Source organism: Scyliorhinus torazame, chromosome 2 (genome assembly GCF_047496885.1).
Source record: "Scyliorhinus torazame isolate Kashiwa2021f chromosome 2, sScyTor2.1, whole genome shotgun sequence".
NCBI classification, from domain to species: Eukaryota; Metazoa; Chordata; class Chondrichthyes; order Carcharhiniformes; family Scyliorhinidae; genus Scyliorhinus; species Scyliorhinus torazame.
The window spans coordinates 360716492-360742556 of record NC_092708.1 but is presented as its reverse complement, the minus strand read 5'-3'; the positions used below and the strand labels follow the sequence as shown (position 1 = coordinate 360742556).

The 26065-nt window shown below is 51.7% G+C and overlaps 1 long non-coding RNA gene across 2 annotated transcripts in view; it reads left to right on the top strand.

Annotated features, from left to right (window-relative positions):
* Positions 1–26065, top strand: part of LOC140407914 (uncharacterized) — a 94420-nt gene that overhangs the window by 14434 nt on the left and 53921 nt on the right. The window contains exons 1-2 of one of the 2 annotated variants that reach the window (XR_011939886.1): positions 3037–3163; positions 4228–4340. This is a non-coding gene — a long non-coding RNA (uncharacterized lncRNA). Of the gene's footprint in view, positions 1–3036; positions 3164–4227; positions 4341–26065 lie in introns of those variants that run through there. The other variant, XR_011939887.1, reaches the window with a different exon arrangement.

The window sequence follows — 26065 nt, the reverse complement described above, 5'->3', positions numbered from 1 at the left end:
GTGTGTGTGTAGTGGGGGGGGGGGGGGGGGGGGGGGGGGGCATCTTCGACGGGACCAGAAGATTGTGCCAGTGGAGAGGGCTGGGCAATCCCACCCACAGTAGGTTTACCATTCTTAATTTCTATGAGATTAAAGGAACTCGTGGGTGAAAGACACTGAGATCTAACTGATCCACGTCTTAAGGGGATTCACGTTGAAGGTCTGAGTCTTACCATTGTGGTGATAGAAACAGAGGGGGGGGTGGGTCAGGGGGCAGGGAGTGGGGGAGGCAGGTTTGGTGTTTGGTGATTGGGGTGCCATGATAATGGACAAGGGATCCTGGGCAGCAGTGCAGAATCAGAATCACAACAGATCAGAAGGAGGCCATTCGGCCCATTGAGTCTGCACCGACCCTCCGAAAGAGCACCCTACCCGGGCCCACTCCTCCGCTCTATCCCAATTACCCCACTTAACCTGTACATCACAAGGCACTAAGGCATTAAGGCAATTTTATCATGGCCAATCCACCTAACCTGAACATCTTTGGGCTGTGGGAGTAATCTGGAGCATCCGGAGGAAACCCACGCACACACAGGGCGAAAGTGCAAACTCCACACAGACAGTGACCTAAGGTCGGAATTGAACCTGTGTCCCTGGAGCTGTGAGACAGCAGTGCTAAGCACTGTGCTGCCCCATTAGCCCAGATTATTTTTGTGGGGACTGGAGAAAGAAACATTCCTGCTTCTCCTAGTCCCACAAAGCCCCAAACGAATAATCAAACTTACTTTCATGGGCTCCTTTTCCTCTATCTCTCCTGGGAATGGTCAGAGTGTGCACGGCAGATTTTTTTTTGTTCATTATTCTATCTCAGGATGTTTGCATCAGTGGCAAGGTTAACAAGGTCCCTCATTTCCCTTGAACTGAGTGGCAAGGCCATTTCAGATGGTAGATAAGAGTCAACCACTTTACTGTGGACCTGGAGTCACGTGGATGCCAGACCACATAAGGATGGCGGATTTAGTGAACCTGGTGGGGTTTTTACAGCAATTAATGACAGTTGCCATGGCCACCATTACTGGGCCAAACTCTACGGTGGCGATTCTCTGAGCCCCGTGCCGGGCTGGAGAATCGCCTCAACCGCACCACGACGTCCCGAAGCCGGCGCGCGATTCTCCGAGGTGCGGAGAATCGGCGCCATTTGCGCTGGTGCGGTGCCGGCCGCGGGCCGCTGGAATCGGCGGGGCTGCCGTTTCTCTGGCCCGGATGGGCCGAGCGGCCACGCCGATACGACAGAGTCCCGCCGGCTCCGTCACCCCTGGTCGCTGCCGGCAGGAACTCTGCGCAAAAGGGTGGGGGGGCAGCCTGTGGGGTGGGGAGGGGGGCTCCTTCACCGGGGGGGGGGGGGGGGGCTCCGAAGCGGTCTGGCCCGCGATTGGGGCACACCGATTGGCGGGCCAGCCTCTACCCCCTCCCGGGCCTACTTTCTGGCGCGGCCGGCCCCTGAACATCGACTCCATGTTGAGAAGTCCCCTGCGCATGCGCAGGTTGGCTCGGCGCCCATTTGGCGCCACGAAAGGAGGCTGGAGCGGCGTGAACCGCTCCAGCGCCATGCTGGCCCCAGAATCAGTCGTACCCGGGCCCGGTTCGCGCCGTCGGGAAACAAGACGGCGTTCACGACGCTGCGAACACTTGGGTTCCATATTGGAGAATCGCCCCCTACATTCCAGATTTATTATATCGAATTTAAATTCCACCAGCTGCTCTGGTGAGATTTGAACCCATGATCCCCAGGGCATTAGCCTGACATTACCGCTGCACCATCATCTCCCCCAATGTCTCGCTGACCATTTTCAATATGAAATAAGAATCAGAGGATCCTAGGAACCTGGGGCAAAATTCTCCCCCAACGGCGCGATGTCCGCCGACTGGCTCCAAAAACGGCGCCAATCAGACGGGCATCGCGCCGGCCCAAAGGTGCGGAACGCTCCGCATCTTTGGGGGCCGAGCCCCAACATTGAGGGGCTAGGCCGGCGCCGGAGGGATTTCCGCCCCGCCAGCTGGCGGAAATGGCGTTTGTTGCCCCGCCAGCTGGCGGAAATGGCGTTTGTTGCCCCGCCAGCTGGCGCGGAAATGCGGCGCATGCGCGGGAGCGTCAGCGGCCGCTGACAGTTTCCCGCGCATGCGCAGTGGGGAGAGTCTCTTCCGACTCCGCCATGGTGGAGGCCGTGGCAGAGGCGGAAGGGAAAGAGTGCCCCCATGGCACAGGGCCGCCCGCGGATCGGTGGGCCCCGATCGCGGGCCAGGCCACCGTGGGGGCACCCCCCGGGGTCAGATCGCCCCGCGCCCCCCACAGGACCCTGGAGCCCGCCCACGCCGCCTGGTCCCGCCGGTAAATACCAGCTTTGGTTTACGCCGGCGGGACAGGCAATTTCTGGGCGGGACTTCGGCCCATCCGGGCCGGAGAATTGAGCGGGGGGTCCCGCCAACCGGCGCGGCTAGATTCCGCCCCCGCCCAATCTCCAGTACCGGAGACTTCGGCGGGGCGGGATTCACGGCGGCCAACGGCCATTCTCCGACCCGGCGGGGCGTCGGAGAATGAAGCCCCTGATCTGAAACAGGCAGGTGCATTGACCACCTAGCGATAGGCCCCTTTCAAATAGTGCCCACAGTGTTGTTAAGGTTAGCAGCTGCAATCAGGCTACCAACCCCGGCTTTGAACATAGAACATACAGTGCAGAAGGAGGCCATTCGGCCCATCGAGTCTGCACCGACCCACTTAAGCCCTCATTTCCACCCTATCCCCGTAACCCAATAAGCCCCTCCTAACCTTTGTGGTCACTAAGGGCAATTTCTCATGGCCAATCCACCTAACCTGCACGTCTTTGGGCTGTGGGAGGAAACCGGAGCACCCGGAGGAAACCCACGCAGACACAGGGAGAACGTGCAGACTCCACACAGATAGTGACCCAGCGGGGAATCGAACCTGGGACCCTGGCGCTATGAAGCCACAGTCCTATCCACTTGTGCTACCGTGCTACCATGAGTCTGTTATTGCCTTTCTAACATAGGTGAAACAAGTTAAAATCGATCCCTACGGCTGCAGAGTGAAGTCGAGCGAAGCAGTATAAAAAGAGAATGCGTGGAAAGTCACCGCCTGTCAGTCACTTTTAATTACAACGTCTCGGTGGGTACTTACATTAGGCTGACATTAAAAATATTTTAGTGGTCACACTTTAATGTCGAAGAATGTGTCTCTTGTTATTCATGTGATGCAAACTGCAGGCAAGCCTGAAACTAAATTTCAGATGTCTTCAGAAAATGACACATCGTTTTCATATGTTCCTTCCTTCTGTGATAATGACTGAAAGTACATAAGGTCTCCACTTTATTCCAAAGCCCCTTTGGATTAGAATATTAGTTACTGTTGGAAAGAAATGAGATACTCACAGTTAATCATTTGTTTTTCAAGCAATACTACCTTGCAATGTCATCTATTTATAGACAGATGTTTAACGGCTTGTCACTATTTGGATTCAAATTAACTGAGTTATATAACGTGCACTATTAAGCTGGTGCTGTTTGTTAGGAGATCATGAATTGGACACTTTTCAACTGCTTATAACTTTTACACCATAAGACCTGATTCCGCAATTCCAGTCTCCCAGCTGGGAAGCCACATGCAAAGGAAACTTGCTTCTCGTGTAAAGAATAATTGGGTAGTTTCTACAATGGGTGGCAAATCTAAAATGGTCAGTAGAAATACAGAAGGTAGGAGCAGGGAGAGGCCATTCAGCCCTTTGAGCCTGCTCCACCATTTGTTGCGATCATGGCTGATTGTCCAATTCAATAGCCTAATCCTGCTTTCTCCCCATAAATAGAAACATAGAAGGTAGGAACAGGAGGAGGTCAGTGGGAAGTTGATGCACTATCAATTACGACAAGACAAGAGTAGAGATTAATTGAGGCTTTATTAAGCAGAGATGTGTTGCCTCCTGCAGCTGCTGCCAAAATGGCTGCAGCTCGGTGAGCACACACATTTATACTCCGCCTACTGGGCGGAGCCAGCAGGCAGGGATCTACCCCCGTACCTGTAGCCTTACGTATTACCTCTCATATACGTATTATACAAACAGTGGTGACTACCACGGAAGTGTACCTCATGACTGTCAAAAAACGCAACAGATATTTTCCAAACTTATTTTCCTGTTGAAGCGAAACCACAAATACTTTGCACTATTGTAATTATAGGTTAAAGAGCATGGAAGCTTTTAAGATCAGTGTGACAAAGGTACTGATAAAGTTAATGAAGGCTGGAAAACAAATGAGTACCCTGGAGCTGATGCGAATTACAGGGCATTGAGGTAAGTCAGAATTGAGCTTGATGGGACTCTGGCTGATGGGAGAGAATGGCGGGGTATTTGTGAAGTAGCACAAGATTGGTAGGAATCAAATATTTCTAAGTAAGCTCAGAATCCTGAAATCCACCTTAGGTTATGAGGCTGGATACAAACCGAATTGAAGGAGAGATATAACTTGAGTGTCGACGGTGTATATACATATTAAAGCTGACCACACGGCTGCAGATTATATTGCCAAAGGGGAACATGCGCATAAGGAAGAAGTGGGGCAGGGGGTGGATCTTTAGGGATCTCTGCAAGTGAGAGCATGGGAGAGAGAGGGGGGACGGCATTTCTGGAGATGAATTTGGGTTGACAGGAATTCTGGAACCAGAGGATTGGCAGACCAACTGAAAATGGAGGACAAAGAACATTGAAGGAGGATGGTGTGGTGAACTGCGTACAATGCTGAAGGAAGAGATTGAAAATAATTCGAAGAGTCATAGAGCACAAAAAGAGACCCTTCAGCCCATTGTGTTGGACTAGCCATCAAGCAACTATCTATTGTAATCCACGCTGAGGTTCAGTGTGAAGGAAGCCAAGAGAGGAGGAGGTGAGCATCAGGGAGGAGCTGGATGTGCTCAATAGAGGGGCGGTAATGAGGAAAAGCTGCTGAGGTAAATTTTGAAATTGGATTAAGATCAGACCAACTGGAAGACAGGGGAATAGGTTGGCAAATCAGGAAGAAGGTGATGTAATGGGGGTGCTGGCATAGATTGACTTAATCTCCGATATTAAGAAATTCCTGAGATTTTTGAATTTAGACATTGGAGGTGAATGTGAATTAAGCGTCAGTGAATTAAGGAGATGGCTGATTGTGGAAATGAGAAATTTGGACATAATGTTATCTATGAGAATCATTCTGTATTAGTAAGATGTTGTGCTGAGGAATGCAATGCGTGGCAATGCTTAACATGGCCAGGCCGGTTCTGGCAATTGAAGACCAAGCTAGTAGTGAGCGAGACCCATTTGCATTTGCGCCTCTATGATTTGAGAGATGAGATGAACATTACACCAGGGGGAAGGATAGAAATGGGATTCAAAGCTTGGGAAATAGAGGAAGTCTGTGTTTCTGAGCATCAAGTGAAGGCAGAATTGACACTCGCTGTGACATTCTCCATTGTGAAGGAGCCTGTTAAGGTTCACAGAGGCTATTTGAAATGAAATGAAATGAAAATCGCTTATTGTCACAAATAGGCTTCAAATGAAGTTACTGTGAAAAGCCCCTAGTAACGATTCAACACTTCCTTCAGGAGAAGAGGAAAAGGAACAAAATTGGAAAAAAGAAAGATAGATGGATTTCTCTAATTGTTTTTAGTTAGCTGTGCCAATCATCGTGAGGCTGATGATTTAAAAACTGCTTTGAAAATGTTCTTATAAGCATTTTCAGAATCTAAAAGCTGTACTCAGAGCAGACGTAAGTGGGTTTAACTCTGCTCACATTAACACAATGCAGTGAAGTTACTGTGAAAACCCCTTAGTCGCGACACTCCGGCGCCTGTTCGGGTACACAGAGTGAGAATTTAGAATGCGCAATTCACCTAACAAACACGTCTTTCGGGACTTGTGGGAGGAAACCGGAGCACCCGGAGGAATCCCACGCAGATACGGGGAGAACGTGCAGGCTCCACACAGACAGTGACCCAAGCGGGAATCGAACCTGGGACCCTGGCGCTGCAAAGCAACAGTGCTAACCACTGTGTGACTGTGCCTCCAATTGGTGATTGCACCAGGTTTTCACTTAATAAGAGCCACATTAATTGTCGGAATGTATTGCACAAATCACAAATCGAACGTGGAAGTGAAGAAGTAATTTTCCAGATTTGTACTGCTGATAGAGGACTTTGGCAGCATAATACGTGGCATGATTGGGGCACACTGCGTGTGATTTTCTGAACATTCATCTTAATGTTCACAAATTGCGGCTTGTCATGTTCCCAAATTGCTGATGTGTATTCTGAACAGTTGAGTTTTCACATTACGCCTGAGCAATTGGCTGAGAACTGTGCATAATTCACTCCAATTATAACATGGAGCATAATGTTGTGCACTGGTTATTCGTGATAATTATGTTTGGTTAAAGTTCAGGCCCATTTAACGACACCACTTTTAATTTAGAGATTCTGAAGGATCAGTAATGGTGATTCATCATACTTAACTTTTTATCAAAAAACGTCCACCTGCACTCCATGTCAAAGAGCAACCAATAGTTTACTTTCTTAATAGCACTGACACAAAGCAGATATAGGAAAAAGCTGCAAATCTATTAATAAAGCACATGCTCCTCACATTTGGCATAGCATGAAGATTGAGGCACGATCAATTTGACTTAGAGACGAAAGTTGAATCCAAACTGAGGCTTTATTGGTATCAGATGTGTGGCCTCCCACAGCAGCTGGCAAAATGGCTGCGAGCTGGAGGACACGCATATTTATACACCGCCTCCTGGGCGGAGCCAGCAGGCAGGGTCCACAGGTGAACCTGTAGTGCAGGTTCTACCGTACAACCTCTAATATAAGTACAACAGTGGTTTACCACATTCACCCCCTGTTAAAATTGAGTCCGGCGGGAGTGGTGGATAACTATATAGAATCATGATTTTAATATTTACAGAGCAAAACAAATGTCTCTTGGCATCCGGTGGACTGGTCAGAGGTTCAGTCGGTGACGGCGATGTTGGTGCTGACCTCGAGGGTGACTCCGGGAGCATGCCCAAATCCTCTTCGTCGACGGGCGTGGGCAGGGGGAGGATGGACGGTCCTGGGGGGGGGGGGGGGTAGTGTTGCGAGTGACGGGGAAGGGAGGGTGGCGTCGGGGGCGACGGGGGTGGTGTGGGGGCGGAACCTGCTGGTGCCAGGTCCCTGAGGGCGACAGTATCCTGGCGGCCGTCGGGGAACGCCACGTAGGCGTACTGGGGGTTTGCGTGGAGCAAGTTTACCCTCTCCACCAACGGGTCCGCCTTGTGAGCCAAGTCGGGAGCGACCCCACCCCGGATGTGGACTTCCTGGGGAAGGCAAAAAGACGTTCATGTGGTGTATTGTTAGTGGCAGTGCAGAGTAACGAGCGAATGGAATGTAGTGCATCAGGGAGGACCTCTTGCCAGCGGGCAGCCGGGAGATTTCTGGACTGTAGGGCCAGCTGGACGGCCCTCCATACCGTCCCATTCTCCCTTTCTACCTGTTTGTTTCCCCGGGAGTTGTAGCTGGTCGTTCTGCTGGAGGCGATACCCCTGCTTAGCAGGAACTGACGTAGCTTATCACTCATGAATGAGGATCCCCTGTCACTGTGGATGTAGGCGGGGAAACCGAACAGAGTGAAGATTGAATTGAGGGCTTTAATGACGTTGGCAGACGTCATGTCGGGGCAAGGGATGGCGAAGGGGAACCGGGAGTATTCATCGATCACACTGAGGAAATATGTGTCACGATCGGTGGAGTGGAGGGGGCCTTTGAAATCCATGCTGAGGCGTTCAAAGGGGCGGGGGGCCTTCACCAGATGCGTGCGGTCCGGCTGGTAGAAGTGCGGCTTGCACTCCGCACAGACCTGGCAGTCCCTGGTGATTGTCCTTACTTCCTCGACGGAGTCGGGCAAATTTTGTGCCTTAATGAAGTGGTACAACCGTGTGACCCCTGGGTGACAAAGGTTGTCGTGCAGGGCCCGGAGTCGGTCTACCTGTGCGCTGGCAAATGTACCTCGGGATAGGGCGTCTGGGGGGTCATTGAGTTTGCCGGGCGATACTTAATCTCGTAACTTTCGGTGGAGAGCTCGATTCTCCACCGCAAGATTTTATCATTTTTGATCTTGCCCCGCTGTGTGTTGTTGAACATAAAGGCTACCGACCGTTGGTCAGTGAGGAGAGTGAATCTCCTGCAGGCCAGGTAATTCCTCCAATGCCGCACAGCTTCAACGATAGCTTGGGCCTCTTTTTCGACGGATGAGTGCCGAATTTCAGAGGCATGAAGAGTGCGGGAAAAGAATGCCCCTGCCTGCCTGCCTGATTGAGGGTGGCGGCAAGGGTGACGTCTGATGCATCGCTTTCTACTTGGAAGGGCAGTGTTTCATCTACAGCGTGCATTGTGGCTTTGGCAATATCAGCTCTGATCTGGGCGAAGGACTGTTGGGCCTCGGCCGTCAGGGGAAACTGAGTGGACTGTATGAGTGGGCGGGCCTTGTCTGCATAGTTTGGGACCCACTGCGCGTAATATGAAAAGAACCCCAGGCAGCGTTTGAGGGCCTTGGGGCAGTGGGGGAGGGGGAACTCCATGAGGGGGCGCATGCAGTCGGGATTGGGCCCCAGAACTCCGTTCTGGACCACATAGCCGAGGATGGCTCAGCGGTTCGTGCTGAATACACACTACTCCTTGTTGTAAGTGAGGTTTAGGAGAGTAGCGGTGCGGAGAAATTTAGCAAGGTTGGCGTTGTGGTCCTGCTGATCATGGCCGCAGATGGTGACATTGTCTAGGTACGGAAACGTGGCCCGCAAACCGTACCGGTTGACGATTCGGTCCATCTCCCTTTGGAAGACCGAGACCCCGTTAGTGACGCCGAAGGGGACCCTAAGGAAGTGATATAGACGGCTGTCTGCCTCGAAGGCGGTGTATGGACGGTCCGATTTACGGATGGGGAGCTGGTGGGAGGCGGATTTCAGGTCCACCGTTGAGAAGACCCGGTACTGTGCTATCTGGTTAACCATGTCAGATATGCGTAGGAGGGGGTACGCGTCGAGCTGCGTGTACCTGGTGGTGGTCTGGCTGTAGTACACGACCATTTGGTGTTTCTCCCCAGATTTAACCACTACCACTTGAGCTCTCCAGGGGCTGTTGCTGGCCTCGATGATGCCTTCCCGAAGCAACCACTGGACTTCGGACCTGATGAAGGTCTTATCCTGGGTGCTATACCGTCTGCTCCTGGTGGCGACGGGTTTGCAATTTGAAGTTAGATTAGCAAAGAGGGAAGGTGGGTCGACCTTTAGGGTCGGGAGACCGCCAACAGTAAGGGGTGGTAAGGGTCCGCCGAATTTAAGGATTAAGCTCTAGAGGTTGCACTGGAAATCCAGGCCGCGGATAAGTGCAGCACAGAGGTTAGGGAGAACGTAGAGGCGGAAGCCGTGGAATTCTACGCCCTGGACCGTAAGCGTGACCGTACAGTACCCCGGATCGCCACGCAATGGGATCCGGAGGCCAGGGAGATTTTTTGATTGGCGGGGTGTATTGTGAGGAAGCAGCACCTTACCGTATCCGGGTGTATAAAGCTCTCGGTGCTCCCGGAGTCCAGCAGGCAAGAGGTCACATGGCCGTCGGCTTTCACACCGGTGGAATGCGTTGGTCAGGTTATGCGGGCGAGACTGGTCGAGTGACATGGAGACGAGCCTTAGTTGGTCGTCGGGTAATGGGGCGGCTGTTGAGTTCAGATCTTGGAACGCTGGTGGTGCCCATGTGCTGAGGGGTAGACAAGAAGATGGCGACGCCCGGAGATCTTGGGGCTTACAAAATGGCGCCCATGGAACGCACGTTGCGGGGGTGGAGCAAGATGGCGGCACCCATGAAACGCACGTGTTGCGCGGAGGGGAAAATGGCGGTGCCCACTGATCGCACATGGTCTGGGGGGGAGGACAAGATGGCGGCGCCCATTGTCCGTGACGGGGGGGGGGGCGGTGGGGGTGATCGCAGCCACTGTGCGGGCCTGGCACACCACGGCGAAGTGGCCCTTCTTCCCGCAGGCTTTACAAAGGGCAGCGCAGGCCAGGCAGTGTTGGCGGGGGTGCTTTTGCTGGCCGCAAAAGTAGCATCAGGGCCCACCGGGGTTTGCTGGCTGGCGTGTAGCGCAGGCGTATTGGGTGGGCAGTGCCCCCGCTGGGGCGGCTGCCTGTGAGGTCCATGAAGCATAGGAGGGGTGGGCCGCACGGCTGGGGGCGTAGGACTGGACGTTGCGCAGGGCGACCGTCATGGAGAGCGCTAGCATTTTAGTCTCTGCGAGCTTGCGCGTGGCCCCTTCTAGGAGCCGCTGATGGATGATATCTGACCCTATTCCGGTCACAGAGGCATCCCTCATAAGGAGGCCGGAGTGTTCCTTAGCTGTAACGTCCTGGCAGTCACAGCCCAGGACTAGTGGGATTAGGGCCCTCCAGAAGTCTTCTATGGACTCACCAGGTAGTTGAGAACGAGTTGCGAGCGCGTGCCTGGCGAAGAGCGTGTTTGTCTTCTGCTCGTAATTGTCCTTGAGTCGAGTCATGGCTTCGGCGTAGTTTGGCGCATGCTGGATCAGCGGGAAGACTTTGGAGCTGAGCCTGGAGTATAAGATCTGGATCTTCTGAGCCTCTGGAACAGGGGTCGGCGCCGGGTTGATATACGCTTCAAAGCAAGCTAGCCAGTGCTGGAAGTCATTTCTGGCGCCGCTTGAGTGCGAATCCAGCTGCAGGCGATCGGGTTTAAAATGGAGGTCCATCCTTCGAAACTGATACCAATAAATTGAGGCACGATCCATTTGACTTAGAGACGAAAGTTGAATCCAAACTGAGGCTTTATTGGTATCAGATGTGTGGCCTCCCACAGCAGCTGGCAAAATGGCTGTGAGCTGGAGGACACGCATATTTATACCCCGCCTCCTGGGCGGAGCCAGCAGGCAGGGGCCACAGGCGAACCTGTAGTGCCGGTTCTACCGTACAACCTCTAATATAAGTACAACAGTGGTTTACCACAAAGATAGATGCAGATAGCTGTGATTTTTTCTCTGCAGAACTATAGCATTAGCTACGTGACAAGTTTCATCTATTAACTGCAGCCCACACCTCTTCAACATTACTGCTCAAAGTGAGGGAACAGTTATTCCCTTTACTTGTGAAAACGAATCTAGCAGGACTGCAATGTTACCCATTAGATGAACAGTCCATGTCTCTGAAACATGGCCCTTATGTAATGCACCTGATCGCCAAGTAACTAGGTTGAGTCAGCTAGCTTTCGAATCACTCCATCTCTTAAGAAAACTGCAGGGAGACATGATCCTGTGCTTTAACGTGCTGAGGAGTGTGAATAATATAATTGCTTCCATACTGGTTTGGAATACGAATGCATAACTAGATAAGGCATGAATGCCCAATTAGCCTCAAGCAATATATGCCTTGAGGAGGACAATCTCCACCACAGTAGTGGATGTGTGAAGTTATTGCTGTATTAAAATGAGCTGATTACGATTGAAGGCTTGTGTTTCCACAGGGGTTCTTTTAGCAGATTTTGTAGAGTGTGGCAAAGCTATCCTGGCCCATGACATCCTTTGCTCTTTTGTCTGAAAATTCTGGACTCACACCACCAGCTTTTTTTGGCATTGTTGGTAAAGCTTTATAAGCACATGATAGAGTCAGACCCACTCGACTATCCTGGTCTAATAAAGGAGACTGTGAATTTCCAGGATGAAGAGGATTGCCCAATTTCTCTGTGACCTTCTTGGAAATATGGAGACCTGGATGCTTTTCTTAAGGCCATCCAATTTTGCAGCCTTTCGCTAGTAGGCACGGTAGCACAGTGGTTAGCACTGTTGCTTCACAGCGCCAAGGTCCCAGGTTCGATTCCCGGCTTGGGTCACCGTCTGTGCCGGGTCTGCAAGTTCTTCTCGTATCTGTGTGGGTTTCCTCCGGGTGTTCCGGTTTCCTCCCACAAGTCCTGAATGACGTGCTGTTAATGATTTGGACATTCTGAATTCTCCCACAGTGCACCCGAACAGGTGCCGGAATGTGGCGACTAGGGGATTTTCACAGTAATTTCATTGCAATGTTAGTGTAAGCCTACTTACGACAATAAATATTATTATTAGGTGCATAATTTGGGCTCAGTTTGCTATAATCTTCTCACCAGCTTCAAGGACACGGGGCATGATTCTTCGGCCTTGTTATGCTCTCGCTCAAGTGAAACGAGGCCGGTGCGTAACGGGAGAGGCCAGGCTGCAAACAGTTTGTGATGCAACCGGCCCGCTCCCGTAGGTGAAACCAATTATCACCACTCAAAACCCATTTCCATACAAATAATGAGAGCCACCCCATATCCAACGGCCTCCCCAGCAAGTAGTCATGCTAGTGCCGATTAGTACTCTTTTTTTTAAAAACGTGAACCTGGCAGAAGGGCTTCTGTGGGGAGTCGAGGAGGTGAGTAGCCATCTTTGCTCACAGGCAAAAAGCCTGGGAGCGTTGGGCATTTTACCCCTGTGCTCGGCGGGGGCTGGACCACCATGGGAGGTGGAGGAGAGGCGCTGGGGGGGGGGGGGCAACCGGGGGTGGGGGGGGGGGGGGGGACACCGCTCGCGGCACGCCATGCCAACCCCTGGATTGTATGTACCCGTTCCTGGGGCAACCCTTGTCCCTGCTTGTCTGCCCCACCGACCACCCACAACTCCCACCGGCTGCCGAGGCCTCTGGCCGTGCGGCTGAAGCTATCACTAATAGAGAATTGTCAATCGTGGTTAACTGAGCACTTTACACAACCCAAGTGGATTCCTGTGGGTGGGCAGGCCATGTAACACGTGGGGGCTATTGTGTAGCATCCGGATCACACCTTGATGCCTGGACACTGTGCTTGAACACTGCAGGAGGCAACACCACACACACAGCAGCCAACATCCGAACACCCAGGGGATGGGGCACAGCTCCAGGGACATGTCCACGGCCAGAGGGTGGGTGGAGTGCCACACGGAGAGGGAGATGCCTGGAGAGATGGGCCAAGGGTTTGGAGGTCGGCCCCCATTGCAGAAGAAAGTGACGGAGGCATTAATACTGGTTGTGCATAAAGGTGTTTGTTGTGTTTGACAATTCTCCACCTTCCCGTGAGTAGGTGCCGTCCCCCTCCCCCCCCCCCCCCCCCCCCCCCCCCCCCACCCACCTACTCACCCCTATCAACCCAACACCCCCCTACCCCCTCCCCTGGTGCCCTCAGTGATCCTCGATGTGCTTGGCCTTCCTAGCTCTACCACTACGTCTAGGTGTGTCCCCAGTTTGCACATCTGAGGTGGAGGCAGCCAGCTGCTTACTTCGTCGCGTGGCCTTCGATGCCCCTGGCACGTGCCCTCTGGGGGCTCTGAGGCCAGAGGGCTCCGGCTCACTTGTCGGCAACACATGTACAGCCGTGCCACCTTGTCCCGTGTGCTGACTGTGAGACGCGGCCTCATCAGAGGGGTGGAATTCGGGGGAGCTGGTGGGTCCGGTTGGCACCCAGTGCCCCTCCTGCCGCTCGTTGCCCATAGGGTTCTGTGGTTCACCTGGGGTGGAGGGGCAGCTGGTTCAAGCCCCAGCTGCCCCTGCATCATCTGGCTCTGCTAGCCCTGGTGGTTCCCCATGGTCTGCACCATGGTGTTGCTGCCCTCGGCGATGCTCCTCATTGACTGGGACATGCTCTGCAGTGCCTTGCCAATGCCTACCTGCGACTTGGACAAGCTCCACAGCGCACCCGCCAGGCCCATCGAAAAGTGGGACATGTCCCGCGGAACCTCATCAAGGTCAGCCTGATACTGGGTAACAACCCCCGAGCGAGGCGGACATTCTGCCGAGACCCTCAGCCATGGACTGCACAACTTCACTAATTGTGCCAACGTCATGCACTGGGGTGGCAGTATTGGCCTCGGTGCCACGCATTGCAGGTGACACTTCCTACGCCTGTAGCCTCTGGGACTCCTCCGATCGGCTATGGATCTGCTGGAGTGTCGCTGATATCACCCTCTGAATGTGCTGGCCGCTCCCTATTGTCTCCATCAGCTCCGGGATGACCTCTTCCACAGGCTCAGCATCAGGCTGGGACCCAGCTGGGTCCTGAGATCCAGCAGACCTCTGACTGCTGTCTCGCCTGGGGGTTCCTGCCTCCACCTGATGTGCATCAGCAGCTGTGTGGTGCTCACCAGATTGTGCTCCAGAAGCCTGCATTTACCACCAAAGTGTTTGTATATGCGCTGGTGGAGGGTGGGGATGGCAACTATGCTGCGACTATAGCGGTGACATCCTCGGAGCTCGCCTCCGAGGTGTTCCCCTGGGAGCCTAGACAGGGGGCCGCCGGGATGGGCCGGCGTTGTAGGCTGAAGGACCTGCGGGGGAATGGACATGTGGTCAGTGGGATGGATGGGTCAGTCCGTAAGGCAATAACAACTCACATTTGACAGGTCCTTCGGGCAAAGCCCGTTGGTTCCTCACCTCTGCGGCGTTTGCCAGCCTCCGCGTTGGTAACCGTTCTGTCTTCAGTCCCACCGGCCACCTCCAGGGCCCGCTCCTCGAAGGTGGTGAGGATCCTTATGTCTGGCACCCCACCGCCAGCCTGTGCCCTCTCCTGGCGATTGTGGGAGAGCTTTTCCTGAGGAGACACAGAGGAGGCATCGTTAGCCACAAACGTGGTTCACAGTGGTGGGAGGGAGGGTGTGAAGGAGGGATTGGGGGTTTTGAAGGGGGGAGGGGTGGAGGACGTGTTAGGGAGTTGAAGGAGGAGGAGGGTAGACGCTCCAGTGAGGGGAGAAGAGGTCTCGGGGTGGGGGGGGGGGGGGGGGAGGCTTGGAGGGTGCGTTGCTGTCTCTCACTCATGCTGCCGGTGTAGGTCATTGACCTTCTTCCTGCACTGGAGGCCAGTTCTCCTGGTCACACTCATACCGCCACCTCGTCCTAGGCAGCACTGGCTGCCCTATGGCTGACCCTCCTGGACCCTTGGGGGAACAGGATATCCTTCCTGGCCTCAACAGCGTCTAGCAGCCTCCCCTGGTCAGCGTCCCTGAATCTTGGGGCTGGTCTCCTCGACGCCATTACCGGCAGCACGGTAGCATTGTGGATAGCACAATTGCTTCACAGCTCCAGGGTCCCAGGTTCGATTCCCCGCTGGGTCACTGTCTGTGCGGAGTCTGCACATCCTCCCCGTGTGTGCGTGGGTTTCCTCCGGGTGCTCCGGTTTCCTCCCACAGTCCAAAGATGTGCAGGTTAGGTGGATTGGCCATGATAAATTGCCCTTGGTGTCCAAAATTGCCCTTAGTGTTGGGTGGGGTTACTGGGTTATGGGGATAGGGTGGAGGTGTTGACCTTCGGTAGGGTGCTCTTTCCAAGAGCTGGTACAGACTCGATGGGCCGAATGGCCTCCTTCTGCACTGTCAATTCTATGATGATGATGATTTTTGCGAGCTGGCTGGGGTTGGCTGAGCAAGTGCAGCTTAAGTGCAGCTCGACCTTGTTGGCGGGGGGCTGGCGAGAGCGGACCCGACGAATCAGCTGATGGGCCTTCATTTGCGGCGAGAAGCCTGTGAGGCCTCGTTAAGTGAACCAATTAACATTGAATAGCGTTGCCGGCCTCACTGGGCTGAGCACAAGGTTGCTCGTGGCAAATCCCACTCCCTACAAAACTTAGGAACCTTTCCTGAGAATCGCGCCCACGGTCTTCCAGTTTCTTTATTCAGTTTTCTGATTATTCATTTTCATCACAGCGCTCAATGACTTTCAACTTGTTCTCGCAATTTAACAATGAAAATACATTGAAATGAAATGCCTTCATAATAATAATAATCTTTATTGTCACAAGTAGGCTTACATTAACACTGCAATGAAGTTACTGTGAAAATCCCCTAGTCGGCACACTCCAGCGCCTGTTCGGGTACATGGAGGGAGAATTCAGAATGTCCAATTCATCAACACGCACGTCTTTCGGGACTTGTGGGAGGAAACCGGAGCACCCGGAGGAAACCCACGCAGACACGGGGAGAACGTGCAGACTCTGCACAGACAGTGACCCAAGCTGGGAATCGTACCTGTGATCCTGGCGCTGTGAAGCAACAGTGCTAACCACTGTGCTACCCATTTTGGAAGTCGATCAAAATATCCTCCTCTTCCAATCACAGAAACAGTGGGCGCGATCTAACGGAAACATTTCTAAGCATAATTTAAGACGGATTTGGTTCACCACTGCTATCTAACCATACTGGGGCTCTGAGGGGCTAGCCCACACTTAGAATTTGTTTCACCACCTCACCAGAAGAAGGAGCAGCTTTCTCTTCAAAATCTAGCTAAACAACTTCAGGCTTGGAGATCAGACTCTAACTCCCACCTCCCACCCTTCCCACTACCCCATCCTCCCCTCCCACACACAAATGCTGACTAGGCCAGAATTTATTGCCCATCCTTAATTGCACTTGAGAAGCTGGTGGTGAGCTGCCTTTTTGAACTGCTGCAGTCCATGTGGTGTAGCACCCACAGTGCTGTTAGGGAGGGAGTCCCAGGATTTTAACCCAGCGACAGTGATACATTTCCAAGTCCGGGTGGTGAGTGACTTGGAGGGGAACCTCCAGGTGGTGGTGTTCCCAGGTATCTGCCCTTGTCCTTCTAGATGGCAGTGGTCATGGGTTTGGAAGGTGCTGGCTAAGGAACGTTGGTGAGTTTGTGCAGTGCATCTTGTAGATGGTTCTCACAGCTGCCACCGTTTATCGGTGGTGGAGAGGTGAATGTTTGTGGAAGGGATACCAATCAAGTGGGCTACTTTATCCTGGATGGTGTTGAGCTTCTTCAGTGTTGTTTGAGTTGCATTCATCCAGGCAAGTGGGGAGTATTCCATCACACTCCTGACTTATGCCTTGTAGGTGATGGACAGATTTTAGGGAGTCAGAAGGTGAGTTACTCGCCACACAGAGAATACAAAATCTAGAATTTCACATTGTTGTTTTCTTGGTTTCGTTGAACAACCTTCTTTACTCGGAGCGAGAGAGATTGTGGAGCTTGCTGCCAAATGGAATGGTTGAGGCGAATAAGCTCCTTTAAGGGGAAGCTATCTGAGCACTTGAGGAAGAAAGTAAGTGAGGTTTATGGTGATAGGGTGAGAGAAAGTTAAGTTGGAGGAGGCTCATGTGGTGCTTAAAGCCTGGCAGTGACCTGTTGGGCCTTATGTTCTATCCGTGCTGGAAATATTATGTTAAGTGTGTGTTCAAATACAAAGTCTTTTGGGGGAGCAATATATATAACTGAAATCTTGCACGAAAGGTAATGGATCATTTGGAGGGTCCATACTTACAAAATGGCACTAAAGTGCAAGCCAAGCATGGTCTTCAACGGATGTAAGTTTAATATTTAATTTTGGTCTAATATTTAATCTAGAAACCTGGCCGGAAACATGAATAATGAGTTTTGGTACCTTTAAGTAAATTTTAAAATGTCTTCACCTATACATAAGGGATATCTTTGCAACATGTGCTGTTGAATATGAGGACAATAGGCTTTGAAATTGTTCTTTTATTACAGTTATCACAAATTAAATTGAATGTTCATTAACTCCAAAAGGTTAGCACATGATACCAGCAACAATTCCACACGCAGTGACTTTATTTCTGTTCAATCAATATGACTCCATTGAGAGTGAGTCAATTCAGATATCATAATGAGCTGAAATGAAGTACGGTCAATTGAAGATAATTGAATGTTCTGCAGATGATTGTTCAAATAACAGCTGGTCATGATGCTGAAAGTCATTTAATTATTAAAGAACCGCAGTAGTGTTTTTGTGGACTTTAACAAGCTCCATGCAAGTGATCACGTAGCAACCATTTGGAACTAATTTCCACCGTGGTCTATTAGAAGTGGAGTCTTATAAAATACAAGAAGATAACACAACAAGCAAAACCATACTGATGAATGTAGATTTTTGCGGACATTTTGAGATTGTTTTCTGCAGTAAGGTGATAGTGGGGAAAGGAGAATATTTCCTCTAAATCTCCATAAGCACGAACGTCCAATTCAACTAGCTAAATGCGATATATATTTCCATCACTTCCCGATCATAAACTTGACCACAGAAAGATGTCAACCCCCATGACCGGATTTTGACCTGTGTCTATTCCTGCAGCTGGCACAAGATAAAAGGGGGAACTCTTTGAAGGGAGCACATTGTGATATTGTTCTTGCTGATGGGCAAGGAGATTTAAAAAAAAAAATTTAGAGTACCGAATTATTTTTTCCAATTAAAGGGCAATTTAGTGTGGCTAATCCGCCTATCCTGCACATCTTTGGGTTGTGGGGGTGAAACCCACGCAGACACGGGGAGAACGTGCAAACTCCACACGGACAGTGACCCAGGGCCAGGATTCGAACCCAGGTCCTCAGCGCCGTAGGCAGCAATGCTAACCACTGTGCCACCATGCTGCCCTGGCAAGGAGATTTTAGTACATCTTTAAAAACAACAATCCATTGAATGGGTGCATGGTTTAGGACGTTTGATTTTGTCAGACGAAATGGGGGAATAATTGAATAAGGTCAGTAGTTGGATGCAAGTATCATGATGCGTGATTAACCCCTGCCCATTTCTGGAAATGCAGGCAGCATGCAAATGCCGTGGTGCCTGCTAATTTAAATGACAGTGGCGTGCAGCTAAGCATACTGCTTAGTGACTGCATGCTTCAGTGGAGGGTTCAAGTTCTTGAAAGGCTGGCGCCACTTAAAATTAGCTTCTACTTCTTAAAACCACGCCGCCCTTCCTGAAGGCAATGTGTATTCTGGTTGCAGCAGGTGGCTGGGGGAGAGTCCCTGAGCTGGATGATTAATGGACAATGTGCAATGGACCAGAGAGAATGCTCCAAGATTCTCCAATGCAACACTGGAGACCTTAGTACAGGAAGTGGACAGGAGGATACCTTCCACGAGGCCCTCCAGACAAAGATGAACTATAGGTCCTGAGAATCTGGACTGAGCGCCTCAAAAGCTCAATGACATCAGAGTGGTCATGGTCAATGAATTCATCCTCACAGTCTATATATTTACAAATGGAACTACTAGCCCCACACATTATAACAGGAAGGAAATTTGCTATCCTTACCTGGTCTGGCCTACATGTGACTCTGGTCCCACAGCCATGTGGTCGACCCCTAAATGCCTCCTCAAGGGCAATTAGGGATGAGCAATAAATGCTGGCATAGTCTGCGACGCCCACGATCCACGAACAAATTAAAAAAAAATACTGGCCAATTATCCACCATTCCCAGTGCACTTTACACTGTCCCAAACCCAAAGACCACAGCCTCACTGCACTGTCTCAAACATAGCACTGCTGCAGTCTGCACACAATGCCAGCTATTCAGATACACTTGTCTCTCTCTTGCAGGACAGAGTGGCGGGTGGGGGGGGCATAATCAGAAGCAGCAGCAGTCAACAGATGGAGAAACAGGCACGGCTGTCCTCACACTGATGGGGGAGAGGCTGCTGGCGAACACCGTGCAGCCAAGACTGAGGTGTGGCCATTGGTGGGGCTGAAACCATCTAGTATGACAGTATGTTCCCACCTGATCCACCTCCTCACATCTAGCCCCCCCCCCGCCCCCCTCAGCCCACAATCTCTTCTGACCTACAAGCTGGATATCATTTGACCATGGATTTCTCACATTTCCCTATTCCCTCGCCTAAACTCTGCCCTTGAACTTTTATCTTGTCAGATACCGCAGAATTGTTACCAGGTGCAAGTGCCTGAAGTTCAGGAAAGGCAAGAGATATCGGAGATAACTTTTGAGTTCCACAGTGTCGGATTTTATAGGTACCCAAACGGTGCACTGGGGAATCCTTCTCAGAGGGTCAAAGTTGAGGGTTTTCATGGCAATTGCCCAGAAGTGCTAACTTCCCCGTGGCAATAGCCTTGGATTGTAAACTTCGATGGGTCCAGTTGCGTTATAGGAATCTGACCATGCTCGCTATCCCTCACAGTATTCCCCAAATCCTCCCTCTCCCCAACCACATGCCCAATCCCCCAACCCCATGCCCAATCCAACCATCCACTACCGCACCCCACGCTGATGATTTGCCCCAACTCTGAGGTCTGACCCGCCCCACCCCGAGGTCCGACTCCTCACAACCCCCCAAGATCCGACATTCCACCAGATGTCTGACACCTCCCACCCGGGATCTGACACCTCGCACTCCCAACCAAATGTCTGACACCCACATTTCAGACCTGACACCGTGCCCCCTCCCGATGTTTGACCTCCCCGTACCCCGACATTTCACCCCCCCAAATCCTATCCACCAACCTTCCTCCTGGCCTATCAACTTCAATAGATATTAAACTTCACCTGGTTTACGGCAGCTAGTGCTGTATAGAAGAGGGCACATCCTCCTTCACTCTGTGCTTTGATGCTGGGCCTCTGGATCTGCACTGCTGCATCGATCATGTCCCGCTTGAGTTGGAAGGTCGGACGAGACAGGCACAGAAGACATTTCATGCAAGTAATTGGGCATAGAGTGGCACTCAACTTCAGATTGCCATTCCGAGGTAGTTACGGCCCATGGTCACCTAATCTTACCCTCTCAGCCACCATCTCAGATACCGGTACAGCATGGATTTAAGCACAGCACAGAGGCAGTAACTGCCCTTTGTGAGTCACCAGGTGTGAGTGAGCTGCTGTCCGAGATGTGAAGAAGGATAGCATGGTAGCCAGCCCCCCTGGAGAGTGAGGTCGCACACGAGTTCTGGTGCTGAGGAATTCGATGAGATAGTGTACAGGAACATGCTGATGGCATGCCCACAGAAATAACAGGTGCATCGGCATGTCAGCCACAAAAGCTCTGATCAATGTCAAGGAGCGTGGAGGCGACTGGCACAAACTTGGGACAGGGCCTTGCACAGAACTCGGAGCCTGTCCTTTTCCATGTGTAAGTGGCCAGCTGCATGAGAACACCTACGGTCTCAATTATCATTTTTTTATTCCTTCATGGGATGTGGGCTTGGCCAGCATTTATAGTCCATCTCTAATTGCGAAGGTGGTGGTGGTGAACCACCTTCAAGAAAGTACTTAGCTCCTTTTGATGTGGTGAGGAACTGTCAATCATAGTAAGAGTGTTTATAAACTTATGGTTAGCATCAGAGCATTTAATTGAGCTGCATTCAAAGGTGAAGGAAAAGACAAATAAACAAACCTCCTAAGCAGCTGTGGCCTGGGCCAATAAAACTGTCAATCATTGGCTAGTGCAATGTATTGCTGTGGGAAATTAAATGGAAGATTTGCACTTCAAAGGCTATGAAGGGATTACTACCTTTAGGGATTTGTGTAATTGTGTCTCCAGATCCCTTTGTTCCTTTATCCCATTTAGGTATTTATTTCCCAAGGAATATGTGACCTCATTGTTCTTCTTAGTAAAATGTTCCAGCTCACATTTATCTATTCCAGAGCCATTTGCCAATTACAGGCCATTCTGCATGCTGATTAGTACCTTCGTGTATTTTAGCGCGGTCTTCCTCTGTATTAACTACACAGTTTGGCCTATTATAAATGTCCTATGGTACCTCAAGGGTACATTATCAAATGCAATTTGACACAGAAACACTTGAAGAGATATTAGGTCATGTGGACCAAAGGGTTGGTCAAAGAGGCAGAGAGAGAGATAGAGAAGAGGAGGAGGAAGGGGATATCAGAGCTTTGAGGCTGGAAAGCCAAAGGCCACTTGTGCTGATCGCAAAACAAGAAAAACCTCAGCTCCTATAGAATTGCCGGAAGCAGATTACCGCGGATGATGGAATCTGAAACAAACACATAAAATGCTGGACAATCTCAGCAGGTCTGACAGCAGCTGTGGAGAAAACAGAGCACAGGTTTTGAATTTGGATGACAAAGCATCAAAGAGACAATGGGCCAGATTCTCTGATTTGGAAATTATGGCCGGGATTCTCCGAGCCCTCGCCGGCTCAGAGAATCGGAGTTGACGGCTGGACAGCCCGTGACGCCGGTCCGACGGCGGGACGTGATTCTCCGGCGCCTGGAGAATTGCCGCCAGTCGCGCGCGCGCGCTTGATTGATGTGACGCCAGTCGGGGGCGGTTGAAAGAGGCCCCGGCGTTCCGGGTGCGGCGATGACCAGCTGAGTCGCACGTTTCCGCAGCTCCCAGTGAAACGGACTTTTGGGCTCTTGATAGGAGCCCCAACGGCAATTTTGACGGCTAAAAACACTGTGCGGTAAACCAGAAGGGAATCCCCCCTGGATACGGATGAAAAAAGGAGGAGAAAGTGGCCGGATTGCAGTGGATCCTTTAGAACAGCGGCAAGGAAGGCAAGCAAAAACCAAGATGGCGTCGGAAGGTGGCAGTTTAACATGGGGCCCTGAACAACAAGAGTTCTTGAAATGCTGTGTGGAAGAGCTCAAAAAGGAAATGAAGAAAGAGCTGTTGGCCCCGATACAACAGGCGATCGAAGGGCTAAAGGAGGAACAAAAGACCCAGGAGCGGGAGCTTCGGGTCGTGAAGGCAAAGGCAGCCGAGAATGAGGACGACATACAGGGCCTGGTGGTGAAGACGGAGACACATGAGGCACATCAGAAACGATGTGTGGAAAGGTTGGAGGCACTGGAGAACAACGCAAGGAGGAACAACCTGAGGATTCTTGGTCTTCCTGAAGGTGCGGAGGGAGCGGACGTCGGGGCATATGTGAGCACAATGCTGCACTCGTTAATGGGAGCGGAGGCCCCGGCGGGTCCGTTGGAGGTGGAGGGAGCATACCGAGTGATGGCGCGAGGACCGAGAGCAGGAGAAATTCCCAGAGCCATAGTGGTGAGATTCCTCCGTTTTAAGGATAGAGAAATGGTCCTTAGATGGGAAAAGAAAACTCGGAGCAGTAAATGGGAGAACGTGGTGATCCGCGTTTATCAAGACTGGAGTGCGGAGGTGGCGAGAAGGAGGGCGAGCTTTAATCGGGCCAAGGCGGTGCTTCATAAAAAGAAGATAAAATTTGGAATGCTGCAACCGGCAAGACTGTGGGTCACATATCGAGGGAGGCACCACTACTTTGAGACGGCGGCTGAAGCGTGGACTTTTATTGTGGAAGAAAAACTGGAATGAGCGGGTTATTAAAAAGAACGTTTGAACAAAGTGGTGGGGCGAATGTGGGGGGCGAAGAGGGGGGTTAAAAAGGGGGGAAAGAGGAGTTTCATGTACTAATCCTGCGATGTGGTAACTTTTCTCTCTTCCACAGGTGGTGATGGGGGGAGGAGGGGAGGTGGAGGAGATGGGGCGTTGGCCATTGGGGGCGGGGCCAAGGGAGAAGCGCGGGCTTGGTTCCCGTGCTATGATAATCATGGCGGGAATAGAGAAGCAGGAAGGAGGAGGCGTCGCACGGTGCGAGCCGAGGTCACGGGGGGACGCCGAGGTCGGCCAGAGTTTACTGACTTCTGGGAGCAACATGGGGGGAGTAATTACGCTAGCGGGGGATCTAGCGGGGGGGGGGGAATTACTGGGTTGCTGCTGCTGGGGAGAGGGGGGAGCTGGTATGGGAGGGGATGGGTGGGGGGGGCACCGCCTGGGAGAGATACAGCTGCGTGGGAACCGGGTGAGGAGCTAGAAAAAGGGGATGGCTAATCGACAAGGGGGGGGGGTAGGAAGCCCCCCAACCCGGCTGATCACGTGGAACGTGAGAGGGCTGAACGGGCCGATAAAGAGGGCACGGGTACTCGCACACCTTAAGAAACTTAAGGCAGATGTGGTTATGTTACAGGAAACGCACCTGAAACTGATAGACCAGGTTAGGCTACGCAAAGGATGGGTGGGGCAGGTGTTCCATTCGGGGCTAGATGCGAAAAACAGGGGGGTGGCTATATTAGTGGGGAAGCGGGTAATGTTCGAGGCAAAGACTATAGTGGTGGATAACGGGGGCAGATACGTGATGGTGAGTGGCAAACTACAGGGGGAGACGGTGGTTTTGGTAAACGTATATGCCCCGAACTGGGATGATGCCAATTTTATGAGGCGGATGCTAGGACGCATTCCGGACCTAGATATGGGAAAGCTGATAATGGGGGGAGATTTTAATACGGTGTTGGAACCAGGGCTGGATAGGTCGAAGTCCAGGACTGGAAGGAGGCCGGCAGCAGCCAAGGTACTAAAAGATTTTATGGAGCAGATGGGAGGTGTAGACCTGTGGAGATTTAGCAGACCTAGGAGTAAGGAGTTCTCGTTTTTCTCCTATGTCCATAAAGTCTACTCGCGAATAGACTTTTTTGTGCTGGGAAGGGCGTTGATCCCGAAGGTGAGGGGAACGGAGTATACGGCTATAGCCATTTCGGATCACGCTCCACACTGGGTAGACTTGGAGATAGGGGAGGAAACAGGAGGGCGCCCACCCTGGAGAATGGACATGGGACTAATGGCAGATGAGGGGGTGTGTCTAAGGGTGAGGGGGTGCATTGAAAAGTACTTGGAACTCAATGATAATGGGGAGGTCCAGGTGGGAGTGGTCTGGGAGGCGTTGAAGGCGGTGGTTAGAGGGGAGCTGATATCAATAAGGGCACATAAAGGGAAGCAGGAGAGTAAGGAACGGGAGCGGTTGCTGCAAGAACTTTTGAGGGTGGACAGACAATATGTGGAAGCACCGGAGGAGGGACTGTACAGGGAAAGGCAAAGGCTACATGTAGAATTTGACTTGCTGACTACGGGCACTGCAGAGGCGGAATGGAGGAAGGCACAGGGTGTACAGTACGAATATGGGGAGAAGGCGAGCAGGTTGCTGGCGCACCAATTGAGGAAAAGGGGAGCAGCGAGGGAAATAGGGGGAGTGAGGGATGAGGAAGGAGAGATGGAGCGGGGAGCGGAGAGAGTGAATGGAGTGTTCAAGACATTTTATAAAAAATTATATGAAGCTCAACCCCCGGATGGGAGGGAGAGAATGATGGGCTTCTTGGATCGACTGGAATTTCCCAAGGTGGAAGAGCAGGAAAGGGTGGGACTGGGAGCACAGATCGAGGTAGAAGAAGTGGTGAAAGGAATTAGGAGCATGCAGGCGGGAAAGGCCCTGGGACCGGATGGATTCCCAGTCGAATTCTATAGAAAATATGTGGACTTGCTCGTGCCGGTATTGACGAGGACCTTTAATGAGGCAAAGGAAAGGGGACAACTGCCCCCGACTATGCCTGAAGCAACGATATCGCTTCTCTTAAAGAAGGAAAAGGACCCGCTACAATGCGGGTCCTATAGACCTATTTCCCTCCTAAATGTAGATGCCAAGGTCCTGGCCAAGGTAATGGCAATGAGAATAGAGGAATGTGTCCCGGGGGTGGTCCACGAGGACCAAACTGGGTTTGTGAAGGGGAGACAGCTGAACACGAATATACGGAGGCTGTTAGGGGTAATGATGATGGCCCCACCAGAGGGGGAAATGGAGATAGTAGTGGCGATGGATGCCGAGAAAGCATTTGATAGAGTGGAGTGGGATTATTTGTGGGAGGTGTTGAGGAGATTTAGTTTTAGAGAGGGGTCTGTTAGATGGGTGCAGCTGTTGTATAGGGCCCCGATGGCGAGCGTGGTCACGAATGGACGGGGATCTGCATATTTTCGGCTCCATAGAGGGACAAGGCAGGGATGCCCTCTGTCCCCATTATTGTTTGCACTGGCGATTGAGCCCCTGGCGATAGCGTTGAGGGGTTCCAAGAAGTGGAGGGGAGTACTTAGAGGAGGAGAAGAACACCGGGTATCTTTGTATGCGGATGATTTGCTACTATACGTGGCAGACCCGGCGGAGGGGGTACCAGAAATAATGCGGATACTTGGGGAGTTTGGGGATTTTTCAGGGTATAAATTGAACATGGGGAAAAGTGAGTTGTTTGTGGTGCATCCAGGGGAGCAGAGTAGAGAAATAGAGGACCTACCGTTGAGGAAGGTAACAAGGGACTTCCGTTACCTGGGGATCCAGATAGCCAAGAATTGTGGCACATTGCATAGGTTAAATTTAACGCGGTTGGTGGAA